The sequence below is a fragment of the Triticum aestivum genome, chromosome 6B (genome assembly GCF_018294505.1).
Source record: "Triticum aestivum cultivar Chinese Spring chromosome 6B, IWGSC CS RefSeq v2.1, whole genome shotgun sequence".
Classification (NCBI taxonomy): domain Eukaryota; kingdom Viridiplantae; phylum Streptophyta; class Magnoliopsida; order Poales; family Poaceae; genus Triticum; species Triticum aestivum.
Window position 1 is genome coordinate 340,036,003 of NC_057810.1, and position 13,911 is coordinate 340,049,913.

General features: G+C 44.6%; 1 long non-coding RNA gene across 3 annotated transcripts; it reads left to right on the plus strand.

Annotated features, from left to right (window-relative positions):
- Positions 1-7,546: 7,546 nt before the first annotated feature.
- Positions 7,547-13,368, plus strand: LOC123137102 (uncharacterized). Of its 3 annotated transcripts, XR_006467744.1 has the most exons (4): positions 7,573-8,440; positions 9,311-9,455; positions 10,365-10,490; positions 10,674-13,368. It is a non-coding gene; the product is annotated as an uncharacterized lncRNA (long non-coding RNA). The 3 variants fall into 3 exon arrangements; XR_006467742.1 differs by having other exon boundaries at positions 7,547-8,440; positions 9,311-10,490; XR_006467743.1 differs by lacking the exon at positions 9,311-9,455 and having other exon boundaries at positions 7,588-8,440; positions 10,674-11,068.
- Positions 13,369-13,911: the final 543 nt, after the last annotated feature.

Below are 13,911 nucleotides of genomic sequence, written 5' to 3' on the forward strand. Positions count from 1 at the left end.
GATCAACAGATAGTCATGGTTTCCTGACTATGGACATCAGATGTCATTGATAACAGGATCACATCATTAGGAGAATGATGTGATGGACAAGACCCAATCCTAAGCATAGCATAAGATTGTCTAGTTCGTTTGCTAGAGCTTTTCCAATGTCAAGTATCCTTTCCTTAGACCATGAGATCGTGTAACTCCCAGATACCGTAGGAGTGCTTTGGGTGTACCAAACGTCACAACATAACTGGGTGACTATAAAGGTGCACTACAGGTATCTCCGAAAGTGTCTGTTGGGTTGGCACGGATCGAGACTGGGATTTGTCACTCCGTATGATGGAGAGGTATCTCTGGGCCCACTTGGTAATGCATCATCATAATGAGCTCAAAGTGACCAAGTGTTTGGTCACGAGATCATGCATTATGGTACGAGTAAAGTGACTTGCCGGTAACGAGACTGCACGAGGTATTGGGATACCGACGATCGAGTCTCGGGCAAGTAACGTACCGATTGACAAAGGGAATTGTATACGGGGTTGATTGAATCCTCGACATCGTGGTTCATCCAATGAAATCATCGTGGAACATGTGGGAGCCAACATGGGTATCCAGATCCCGCTGTTGGTTATTGGCCGGAGAGCTGTCTCGGTCATGTCTGCATGATTCCTGAACCCGTAGGGTCTACACACTTAAGGTTCGGTGACGCTAGGGTTATTAGGAAGACTTGTATGTGATTACCGAATGTTGTTCGGAGTCCCGGATGAGATCACGGACGTCACGAGGAGTTCCGAAATAGTCCGGAGGTGAAGATTTATATATGGGAAGTTGTCATACGGTCACCGGAAAGTTTTGGGGGCATATCGGTATTGTACCGGGGCCACCAGAGGGGTTCCGGGGGTCCACCAGGAGGGGCCACCTCTCTCGGGGGGCCTCATGGGTCGTAGGGGGCAGGGAACCAGCCCCTGGAGGGCTGGGCGCCCCCCTTGGGCCCATGCGCCTAGGGTTTGGGGGGAAACCCTAGTAGGGCGCCCCCCTTGCTTGGGGGGCAAGCCCCCTCCCTTGGCCGCCGCCCCCCTCCCCTCTAGATCTCATCTAGAGGGGGCCGGCCCCCTTCCCCCTTCCCCTATAAATAGAGGGGCGAGGGGAGGGCTACATAGATCATCCAAGGTGCAGCCCCTCCCCTCCCCAACACCTCTCCTCCGTTAAGAGCTTGGCGAAGCCCTGCCGGAGTACTGCATCTCCACCACCACCACGCCGTCGTGCTGCTGCTGGAGCCTTCTTCCTCAACCTCTCCTTTCCCCTTGCTGGATCAAGAAGGAGGAGACATCATCCGCTCTGTACGTGTGTTGAACGCGGAGGTGCTGTCCATTCAGCACTTGGTCATCGGTGATTTGGATCACGGCGAGTACGACTCTATCATCCCCGTTCTCTTGAACGCTTCCGCTCGTGATCTACAAGGGTATGTAGATGCATTCCTATCACTCGTTGCTTAGATGAACTCATAGATGGATCTTGGTGAAACCGTAGGAAAAATTTTAATTTTCTGCAATGTTCTCCAACAGAAATCAATTCACAGAATGAACTGACCGTGAAACTATTTCATAGCCCTAACCTTTTTGTGTAGCGCCCGCCACGACGGCGCCACACCCTACTGTGTAGCACCTAGCACGGGGGCGTTGCACACCAGTCCACCGTGGCAGCCCCTGGGCCCGCACCCAGCAGTGCAACGCCTCCGTGCTAGGCGCCACACATGTAATGTGCAGCGCCCAACCCGTAGGCGCTGCACGGTGACTTAGACACCAGCCGCCCGCTCCCCCTCCCCCACCCCACCCATTCGTTCGGTTTTGAAGTAACAGAAGCAGCGGCGCGGCGGGTTCCTCCTCTCCCCCTCTCAATCCCCTCTCCCAAATCCTTCAGATCCGACGATTTGGTCCGTGCATACTCTCTTCCGATCCCCTTCTTTCTATCCATAGAAAATATGATATTTTGAAGATTTGGGGAATCCTTGTTTGATTAGATTAGATTTGAATCTTGCATGTATTAGAACTTTGCATGTATTGATTTGGGGAACCCTTGTTTGTTTGATTTGTGGAACCCTAGTTTAGTTTATGGAAGAGTTATTTTTATGAAGTAGGCATAGTTTATGGAAAAGTTATTTGTATGAAGTAGGCCTAGTTATTTGTGGAACCCTTTTTTATTAGTTATGTTTGATTTGATATGGTTGGATACATAGATTGGTATGGTTGCATCTAGTAGGCCTACTTTAGTTTTTTTGTATTCAAAAGATAATCGTGTTGACAAGAAAGCTTTCTTGCAAATTGCTAGGATGGTTTGGCTTCTCAATGATCATTGGGATCTACAACACCGGTCGTACGCTATGTCGGTGAAGCAACAGGTAATAATGAAAGTTGCCAGTGTTATGAATTTCGTGTTTTTTTCAAACACATACCCCCCATATGTAATGATTTGTTTGTTTGCTTGTAGGAGCTTGCACCTCTGAAGCTTCGGGCTCACGGGGTCAACCTTGGGTGGATGCGCTATGATGAGCGGTACACGCCGTATGTTAGGGAGACATGACTTCTCCCTTTCATTCAGTTGGTCAGCAGGTCGACGCCACCCAACAATGCTCCAGCACTCACCGCGCTTATTGATCATTGGAGGCCGGAGACACACACTTTCCATCTTCGGACCGGGGAGATGACCTTGACGCTCCAGGATATAGCTATGATCACCGGTCTTCCTATCGATGGGAAACCTCTATGTATGAGCACCGATTCTGATGGGTGGCGCGAGCAAATGCTTGCCCTTATCGGTATGGTTCCTCCGGAGCCGCGGGAACCAGAAGTAGAAGGCAAGAAGAAGGAAAGAGTCGCAGCCGGTGCTACTTTCACGTGGATTGTATCGAACTTCAGTAATTGCCCTGAGGATGCTAATGAGGACACGGTGAAGACATATGCTCGTGTCTACATGTGGTACGTGATATCCAGGAGTATGTTTGCTGATGGCACAGGCAAGAATGCTCCATGGATGTGGCTCAAGGCGTTGACCGTCTTCGATAGCAAATGGAGTTGGGGTTCGGCGACACTGGCTTACTTGTATAGACAGGTATGAAGTTGTTTCTGTTTCAATTCATTGGTACATTATGAATGCGATCTTGCTGTTAATTCAACCATGTTCTCTTTTATGTGCAGTTGGACGAAGCCTATTGTAGGCTATCTGGAGGTATTGGTGGTTGTTTGCTCGCACTTTCCATATGGAGCTGGGAGCGTTTGCTGGTTGGACGACCGAAGACCGTGAAGTTCGAGGATTGGGACGAGAAAGACGACCCACTACAGCTCCCCACTTGGTCTTACAAGTGGGATGTGTTAAATGAGATGACGGATGATCCCTCGGTCATGTACAAGCTGTATAGGAGCGAGATGGACGCGATCACACCTGAGCAGGTGAATTGACATTGCATAAGTTATTATCATGCTTCCATCGTAACTCGATATCAATTTTGCATTCTATCCAATTTTGTAGGTTGAATGGGAACCGTATCGAAAAGGAGAGAGTTTTGGGAACCCTATAGAGTTCAGGCTGAATCCAATGTGCACTAGGGATAGGGATCTCTGGCATATGCGGTGTCCACTCATATGCAACTGGGTGGTTGAGCTTCACCTGCCACATCGGGTGTACCGTCAGTTTGGTTTGTTCATGCCACACCCGCCGGAGTTGGAGGACACGGATATAGTGCTACACGCGTAAGATATAATCAACCTTGAGCAATTAGCAGCTTCTCAGCGGTTTCAATGATGCTAATATTATGTTTCTAACTTGCAGGTTGGATAGGAAAAAGCAGCGGAAGATCAAGGATTGGGCCAAGCATCACAACAAGTATGTCATACAGTTGGCGCTTGCTGTGGAGCAAGCTAGGGCTGGAAAACGAGCCAAGCTTCGTGAGCACTGCCCGATTGCGTTCAACAACTATCTCACATGGTTTCTAGGCGTCACCCATGTGGAGGTATGCAAGCCGGCGTATGATGATAAGATTTTGGAAGAACCCACCGTCTTTGATGAGGTAGCCCAGCACCAGTACAACGCATTAGTCAGGAAAGGCAACTCAGTGATCCCTGCGGGGCCAATGATGAACTTTGTGGTATGTGCCCTTTTTGCTTTTCAATTTGCAATATTCACATCTTCACTTGCCTAACACGTTAATACCGTTTCTGTTCATAGCATGCCCAGATCAAGAAAGTAGCTGATGAGACCGATTCTGGAAACAACCCCGGCTGGCAAAAGCGATGGGGAAGGTGCACTTCGAGCATTCATTAAGGTTCACATCTCCTTCAAACTAGCACTTAACATGTGTTGCTACATTCGATGTCTCATTCACTTGTTCATGTTGCAGCGCCAGGGCCAAAAGTTAAGGCGGCTGTCAAACCTTTTCGGTTGTCGTGACCCCGAGTATGTATCACCAGAATGTTCTAGGTCGGCGACACCATCAGATCCAACGTCTGGCCATGCTAATCCTTTGGACGATGAGGATGTGGGTGTGGTCACCCAAGATGTGGGTGTGCTCACCCAAGAGGTATGGCCTGAGGTTATATATCCAATTGTTGATGCATTGCTAACTATATTCTCACACACGGTCTTTCCATATCTTTTGTGGATGCAGGTTCCTGATGATATGACCTTGGGGACCTACAAGGTTCGGTTTGCATACGAGTTAAAGCCTAGGAAGGGAATCAAGAAATACACACCTAAGGACTTCACCCAAAGAGGCATACGAGTTAAAGCCTATGTTGGTGGTAATGTTTAACTTAAATCTATTAGTAATGCTTATTCTGTGATGCAACTATCTGTGATGCAAAACTAGAGCAACAAGGAGCAACAGAACGATGGAAAAGTTACAGACCTGTGTGGCGCCTAGCCTGGAGGCGTCACACTCCATAGTGCAACGCCTAGCTCGCAGGCGCTGCACTATGGAGTGTGGCGCCTCCAGGATAGGTGTCACACATGTCTGTTAGCTATCCAGAGAGCAACAGAAGGTAGGCCTCCAGTTTTGGCCAAAAAATTCGCTAAGTTTTTGTGCAGCGCCTGCGACGGAGGCGCCACACCCCATAGTGCAGCGCCTAGAGCCCAGGCGTGCACTATGGTGTGCGACGCCTCCAGGCTAGGCGCTGCACAGGTCTGTAGCATGACATACATTCTGTTGCTCTCTGGATAGCTACAGACCTGTGCAGCGCCTAGCCTGGAGGCGTCACATACCACAGTGCAGCGCCTCCGTGCTAGGCTAACAACAACCTAGGGATTCGGTTGTATGCTTCCTCCCAAGTACCATACAACATTTTAAATGCGGCTTGCTTCGCCTTCCATGCCTTGCCGTACTTCACCTTGTAGTGAAAGATGGCTTTCACAAGGTCAATGACATGTTGGACGCTCATTGTTGGAAGTGTGGATATTGAGTTGGAGAGCCTGTAAGCGATGAACTCGGACGTGAGTTGTTTGTGGTTTTGGGACACAATCTTGCCATCCACCCTTTTGCCTTGGCACATGTGAGTTGGCACACAACTCACTACGTGCCAAGTGGGACCTCCTTTCCATGGTCTTGCACGCACAATCCATGGACATATTTCATCTTCACATGCACATGCAACCGTATAGCACACTTTGACGTCCGAGCGCACCACCTTATGTGGACGATAATGCGTAACTGAGTAGTTGTCGAGCCACATCTTCAATTCCAAGAAGGTGTCGAACTTAGAACCTTTAGCAATGCGGTTCTTGTCATCTCCCAAATCACGATGAGAGCTTGGCCTAACCCCAAGAGGTACACATTGGCCACCATCTACCATGGCTTCATCCACGAGACTAACATCCTTGAACAATGTAGTCCGATGATCCCGACCAAAAACCTTCTCGAAAGCTTCGGCCTCCTTCACCGTGAACCCCTCCGCATCAACTTGTTCATCGGGACCATCGTCATCCGAGTCTGATGCATATGCACGGGAAAAAGGGATGGAAGGGTCCATTGTCTCTTGCAAGTGATATTTGTCGAGATCACCCACATTGTTGTCATGGAGATCAACTTCATTGTCATCGTCCGCATACTCATCATTGTCCTCTTGCAAAGCTTCATCTTGGTTGTTTGTAAACGGGCTCAATGTTGGCCTCACTTCTTGGGTCAAAAGAGGTTCAACAATTTCATCTCGCTTCAAGGGTGTGGGGCTACTAGCAACCAAAGGGGAGGGGTTCCGGTTCAAGTCCAAATGCAAACTTGAATCAACCTTCTTCGTTGCAAATAACTCAAGAGCCTTGTCTAGTGATTCGGCCACCGTCTCCTTGTATGCAACCCAACGTTGCTCCGAGTTGACACGCATTGTCTTCCAACGGATGTGCATTCCAAAATCAACATTATGCCTTCCCTCCAACTCTATGATATCACTAGGGTCCGTCCAATTCAAATCTTCCCTAACTTGTTGCAAGAGCTCCGCATAGCTAGGACTACTATCAAACACCATGTCAACCTCATCCGGGTCCGGTTCTACATTGCCTTTCAAAAAGGCGTCCTTGTCCCCATGATGAACAAACACACATGTTCTTCCCATCCCTATAAGCATTCCAATAACACAAGGTAACATTGCTTCCATGAGTACTAATACAAGGATTAACACGGAATAGAAACCCTAATATATATATCAAACAACAACCCTAACCCTAACCCTAAACCTAACCATAACCATAACCATAACCATAACCCTAGCCCTAAACCTAACCCTAGCACCAACATAAGAACACCCATAAGAATAACCCTAGCATACTAACAAAGCCTAACCATAGAAATTGGCAAAACAAACATCTCACATTTCCATGCAAATCTCTAGATCCAAACAAAACTAGGGTTTCCCCAAACTAGCAACAAATGAGCAATGGGAACTTTACTTGGATCAAAACAAGGGGATCAGAGAATATTACCTTGAGGGAGGGTTTGACTTCAAAATCCACGGACAAATTCTTCAAATTTGCAAGATTTGGGAGAGGATTTGAGAGGGGGAGAGAGTGGGAGAGGGGGCAAAGCTCGGGGAGGAGAGTGAGAGAGTGTGTGGTGTGGGGGTGGGGGAGGGGGGGCAGCCAAGTGGCTGGATAAGTCACAGTGCAGCGCCTACGCACTAGGCGCTGCACTTTACAAGTGTGGCACCTACGAGCTGGGCGCTGCACATTACATGTGTGGCGCCTAGCACGGAGGCGTTGCACTGCTGGGTGCGGGCCCAGGGGCTGCCACGGTGGACTGGTGTGCAACGCCCCCGTCCTAGGCGCTGCACAGTAGGGTGTGGCGCCATCGTGGCGGGCGCTACACAAAAAGGTTAGGGCTGTGAAATAGTTTCACGGTCAGTTCATTTCGTGAATTGATTTCGTCCATAGGTCAAAATGGTCAAATTTGTCGATCTTCACTTGTAGTTAAGTCATTTTTCACCTCGCAGTCATTTTACTGCCCAATGACAAGTGGGCTCGTCTCACACTTGCAGTGGCTGGGTCAGCAATGGGTCATTTTCGGCCGGGTGAGCCTTTCCTCGCGCGCCCCGTGTCGCGCGTCCCGTGGCTTGCCTGGGGCTGGAGCGAGGAGCCCATTGGGCACGACCGCACCAACCCTAGCTCCAGATCCACAGCCACGCACTCCTCCCTCCTCCCTCTCACAGCCGCCACACCCCCTTCCTCTCTTCCTCCTCCCTCGTCCTTCCCGGATCCCTGCCATCCAGGCAGCAAGCCTGGTAAGCTATCTCAAAAAACAACAACCAGCAAGATAATTGGTTAATAGGGGGGATCCCTGCCACCGCCACACCCACTCGTCTCCTCTCTCTTCTAGCTAACTCCTCCTTCCTGATATCTGTGTTTTCCGCAACCCGAGAGAAGCAACGGCGGCGGAGATGCTCCGATGGCGGCGGCGAGTTGCGAAGCGGCTGCGCTCGGGCGCGAGACAACAGAAGCGGGAGCGGCTACTCCGGGCCACGATCTGCGGGTTCGATTCCAGGGCGCCGACGACTTTGCCGTCTACGATGTCGGGGGTGAGTCACCAGGGTCCATGACGGTGGCCGGGTCGGGCCGGGGTAGGAGAACCACATGAGGCCATGAAGGGCACGACGGCTGCTAGCGAAAGTAGCAGATTTGAAGGAGCGGCAGATGTGGGCGGGGTCGGCGATTGGGGAAGGCTCGCCGGCTGGGCGACAGCGAGCTCCGATGAGTGCAACGAATGGAAGCCAGGCGTCGGCTTACAACAATGATTCGGGTGCCTGTGGCATGACGGAGAGCCGCCGCTGAAAGCTCAGTGATGGGGCGAGTTGGTTGAGGCGTCAATGGCACCTTTGCTCGTGACCGAGGATGGCACTTGCGCAGCTGAAGTAAGATGCAGGCCAACTTCAGCCTCCAAGGCTTCCCTGGCACCCTCCTCTGCCACTACGTGCTCAACAACAAGGTGAGTTTCCCACTCTCCATTTTCCCATAGAACTTCCAATGACTGTTCAAAAAATGAGTGAAGTGCACTGTAGGTCCTTGAACTATTCCAGGGATTTCACGTAGGTCCTCGAACTATGAAAATCGTCATCTAGGTCCTCAAAGTGCAGTAAGTGTGTCATTCAGGTCCAAAATCTCCCTGATAGGCTCTAACTGGCCAGCTGGCACGTAAACAGTAACCGTAACAGTGCGCGGCAAACAGTCCTGAATTCCTGTGCGTGATGAACAGTACACGACAAAGAACAAATATAAAAAATATCAAAAAAATGAGATCCTCTGTCATCGAAGAGACCCTGGCGCGTGAACAGTAACAATGGTCATTAATTCAAAAAAAGTTCGCGAATGATGAATTTGGAAAAATATTTGTGACTTCAATAAAATGTTCGCGAACGATGAATTTGGAAAAAATATTCGTGACTTTTAAAAAATATTCGCGAGTTTAAAAAAAGTTAGCGAACGGTAAATTTGGAAAAAATATTCACGACTTTAAAAAAATGTTCGCGAACGATGAATTTGGGAAAAATATCCGCGACTTTAAAAAATATTCGCGAGTTTAAAAAAGTTGGCCATTTAGAGGGGGTTAGTGAGATTTTGGACCTGGATGACACACTTACTGTACTTCGAGGACCTAAATGACGATTTTCATAGTTCGAGGACCTATGTGACATCCTTGAAATAGTTTAAGGACCTATAGTGCACTTCACTCTCAAAAAATCATCCAAGAGAAAGGAAGTAGCAGGAGAGAGGCAATAACAGCAGACCAAAGCAAAAAAAGATCAACTCCCTTTTTCCTATTGGCTTTTAACCTCTTGTTCTATGTGATTGTGCTCAGGTCTTCGAAGGATTAGGGCTTAGGGCAACTCGATGGTAGCCAGTCGGAGTTTGCTAGGTTACATATGCAAGTCCTTTTGAAATCTCAAACTTCTTTGTGGTGATGAGCTTCTGCTCATCTTGATTGATTCCTCTACAGTGAAGGGGTGTGTCTTCTGATGCTTTCATTTTCTCTTTCATACTGTGGAGTTCATCTTTGTCTTGGAGAACATCACCATGTGCCTGCTATTGTTTATGTGGTTGTATGGAGTGTTCCTTCAACTAATTAGGCAACGCCCTTAAATCTAACAATCAAACTCCGAGAGAATCATTTATACTTGAACCAGAAAGGCCAATTCTGTGTCTCAATTTTGTTTAGGAATATTAGCAAGTTGAGTAACCTTGTTCTTTCTAGAATAGGGACATTCCTGGTTTTTGTGTCTGTGGTTTCTACTTTTATTATGCTGCTTATTTTTGTGGTTTCATTTGAACAAGATGTCACTCTTGTTTCCGTCGTTATACATATTTTCGAAGCCATAGCAGCATGTTGTGCTTTGTCAGCACATTTGTGCATGTGTGAGGTCGCAGATGAAGAAGCACTGAATGCTCATTATATTCTCCTCTTCTCTGATCTTCTATACACATATATAAGATGTGTCTTATTTCCTTGTGTTTCCTAAGGATCTTTCTTGATTGATTGTTTGACAGTGACTATTATGTAAAAATGTTTTCAGTTGCTGTTTAGTACGGATGCCTCCATGGTTGTATAGGCATCCATGGTTCTGTGAGGAGGTTATCTATGTCGTTCTATTTTATATACTCCCTCCGTTCCTAAATATTTGTCACGAATTGCACATGGTCATGTTAGTTGTTTGTTTCTTTTGATCATATTGATGTTGAGTTGTGGGTTTACACATTTTACCTTGAAATGTTTATATGTGTGTCCAGTTGTTTTTGGATGGTCTACGATTTTGTTTGTGTTTAGTTTACATTTCTCTCCTGAAGATCTTGCTACCCAGTTGTATTGCTATATTTCCTATAATAGGAAGTTAATTATATTTTTACTGTTTTGGCAGCCCTAACAGATAGACCGAGGTCTCTACTGGCTCGGAAGACTGGACTTGAGGCACATGTAAAATTAATGTCTCTTGCTACTCTCGTGATCTATATCCAGAGTGCAAGTCAGGTCTTGGAATGCCCAGGTGAGACTGATCATTCCATGGCCTCTGTTTTTCTTGCTGGGTGGATTACACGTTACTTCCTTGGATGTTTTAAGGTTATTATATCCTTGCTCCCCTTTTTGTTGGCAAGCATTCTCTCGGCTTCTGGCAACTTGAGTAAGATGCAACACACTAATGCTATCTTAGTCTGGTTTGTTCTTGCAGAAAATAAGTGAAGTGTGCAGACAGGCAGCATGGAAACACTAAAGAGAGGCTTCAGACAAACTAATAGCTGGAGTGATTTCCTACATGTAGTGACCGACTTGGAAGAAATAAGTTTCAGCTATTTCTAAAGATATTATATCATAAGACTATTCTTAGGTTAAGGTGTTTGGCTTGGACTAATGTGTACATGGCTGTAGTGGTTCCAGATTTGTTACAAGCTCCTTGTGCTGAGGATCGTCAAAATGGTGAAGTTTCTATTATTTTCGGAACTATTGATTCACATGCTGAAGTGTAATTTACCACATCCCTAAGACAGAACATATACATTTTGCCGTACAGTCACTAATCCTATGTTATCAAGTTTTATCTTAGTAGCGTATAACCAATGTTTACAACTGTCCAAGTAGTGTGTTTTGAAAATAGAAGCAACGCGGCTCACACTAAGCAATCACATGTTTTATCTCGAGGAATTTTTTAATTTTGATATATTATTTCTTACACAGCTACAATTGGTACAAAATACTGCTTATTACTTTAAGCCTTTATTGGCATAATTTTGTTGTGTTCTTTTCTTTATTTATTTTCCATCAACATCAAGTTGGAACCTGTTCTTTTTTTCCCATAATGATTTTGATGGTAATTGGTCAAGTGTATTTCTAGCTGGAATTGCATGTATGTCTCAGATTTACATCACAACAAATTAATAAGGAGAATAGAAGCATTTGCATCCATCTAATACTTTGCCTGTCATGCTTAGCGAGAATTCAAAATAGTTACCTTTGGATATCAATAATGAGTTTATAATTTCGTGCTAAGACCCTAAAAGCTTTATTGTCTCATGCTTCGACCATCATAACTATTTTCTTGGTAAATTCTAGATCCTACAGTTCAGATTATGATCTTTGCATGCCCTTTTTTTGTACCTTCTAAAATAGGCTAACATTATAAAAAAGAGGCACATGTTTTAGAAATTGAATTATGTTGTCACCATGACAGCTTTTCAGGTTACGGTTCTTTAGCCATTTAATGCAGTATCGATGGTTAAGACTTAAGTGTGCATCATGAAATGAAACATAATGCATAGTTCATCAGTTTTGAGCCTTACCAGCATACTTTTATTACTCATTTTGCCCTGCACCATATTTTCCTACATGTATTGCTTCACCAATTACCATAGAGGTCTTACCTCACCTTGACCATGGAGCCGCTAGGAGTACGATAAATATATGATCATTCTTAAGAGTTGAAATTCTAATTTCCATACTAAACCAATTGCTTCCTTCATCAAAGTGATTCATAGTAAACCAGTAAACATGAATTTTATGTGTATATATTACTTCTTCATTTGTCATTTATTTTGCTCAACATATTTTTATGGTGCTTTTCGAAAAGCTTAAGGTTAGAGATGTGGTGCTGTATGAGGCTATTGTTAGTATGGAATATAAATTAATGTTAACATATTTTTGAATTTCCTTTATTCCGTAAACTACAATACAAGATATGTTTGGGCCACATGATTCTATTCCAAAAAATTAAACAACCTGGCAATTGATGACACATCAAATGTTCTGTACTGAAATGGATCACTTTTGTCTGGTTGGGTTTAGTAGACCATAATGGTTTTATTCACAAACTTAATTTGTTTATAATGTAACCAGTTCAAGGATTGATGAGCTTTCGAGCCCTATGACATTTGTACACTCTAGTTACATTATAGAAGGCTCATGTGTCTTGCTTTGTTTTCGCTTTCCAAGTTACAGTCTCTTGATATACTTCCTTTCTAAATTAATATAAGACCGTATAGATCACTAAACTATAAGACCGTATAGATCACTAAACTAGAAGACCATTTAGATAACTAAGTTTAGTGATTTATATGGTCTTATATTAGTTTACAGAGGGAGTACTTGAAAGGAGATTATTTATATGTTGTTTTATTCCATCAGCCGTACAACCTAAATTAGCAATTAGGTATCTACATAGTGTAGTGGAACCATTGTGCTTGCTGCAGTTTTATTTTATCGTTGAAATGTTTTTCTTAGTTTTTTCTGTACTGAGAAATATTTTTTGTTTTTCAGTCATTATTTCTAAATCATATTAGCATATTACCTGATATGGCCTTTTGAAGTTTCTATTTTATAACGAACTTTGCATTGTCAACTTGAGTATGGTATGGTTTATTCTTTGTTGTGGCAGCTATTCCAGAGAATTTTGGAGCTCCACAACCTTCTGAAGACTTGATTTACAGTAGCAGAAATGAACAATCAATCAGCTAAGATGCATGACATGATCTCTTTCTCTTGACCTTGATGGGTATTGAACTCATTTTTTTTGATAAAAGAGAGCTTTTCTCTCCGATTTCCATTAATAGAAATCACCAAGTCTTGTATTGAACTCATAGATCACCTTATCAATGGAACTCTTATCAGTGTTGAGAAGGTGGAACAAAAATTCAAACGCAGGGCGATCAGCTAAGGAAAGAAGTTAAGAAGTACTCCCTCCGTTCCAAAATAGATGACTCAACTTTGTACTAAAGTTAGTATAAAGTTGGGACATCTATCTTGGAATGGAGGGAGTATTAGGAAGGACTTTTAGGGTGGCATCACGGTCAAATGCATTATAGGATAGGTCCTTTTAAGAATTATGGTGTGTTTCGCTCCTTTTTTGTTTACCTTGGCCGCAGAGGTTTGCCTCAGTTTATTATTATCCTTCTGCATAGAGTAGGTGTAGAACTTAGACTTGCCCAGGTTGTGAGAGTTGATGATGATTCTATTATAAGTCCTTGCAAACTGCATCGTTTTACTCCGTAAACAACATAACTAAGGCCATACGGTTTCCAATATGACTAAGATCTAAATTCTTGCTGAGTTTAGTTTCTAAAGCACAAAGTTGCTAAAAAATTGAAATACATCCTTAAGTGGTATATACATCTTATACAATTTTTCTTTTCAAGCTCAGATTTCTCAGCGTGATAACCATATTTTCGACTAAAAATGCTTCCTTAACTAGCCTATACATGTTATACAAATATGATATGTTTTTCAAACTCGGAATTTCCAGCGTGATAAACATATTTTCAATATAGCATGATTTAACACATGGGATTTCTACCACAAATATCGAATATGTTCTTGCAAAATGAAACTATTTTCAACGACAACATGGCTTTAGCGGGTCTCTGTGCCATTTGGCGCAATGGGTCAACTAGTTTAATGTAAAAGCCGAGCTATATGAAGTA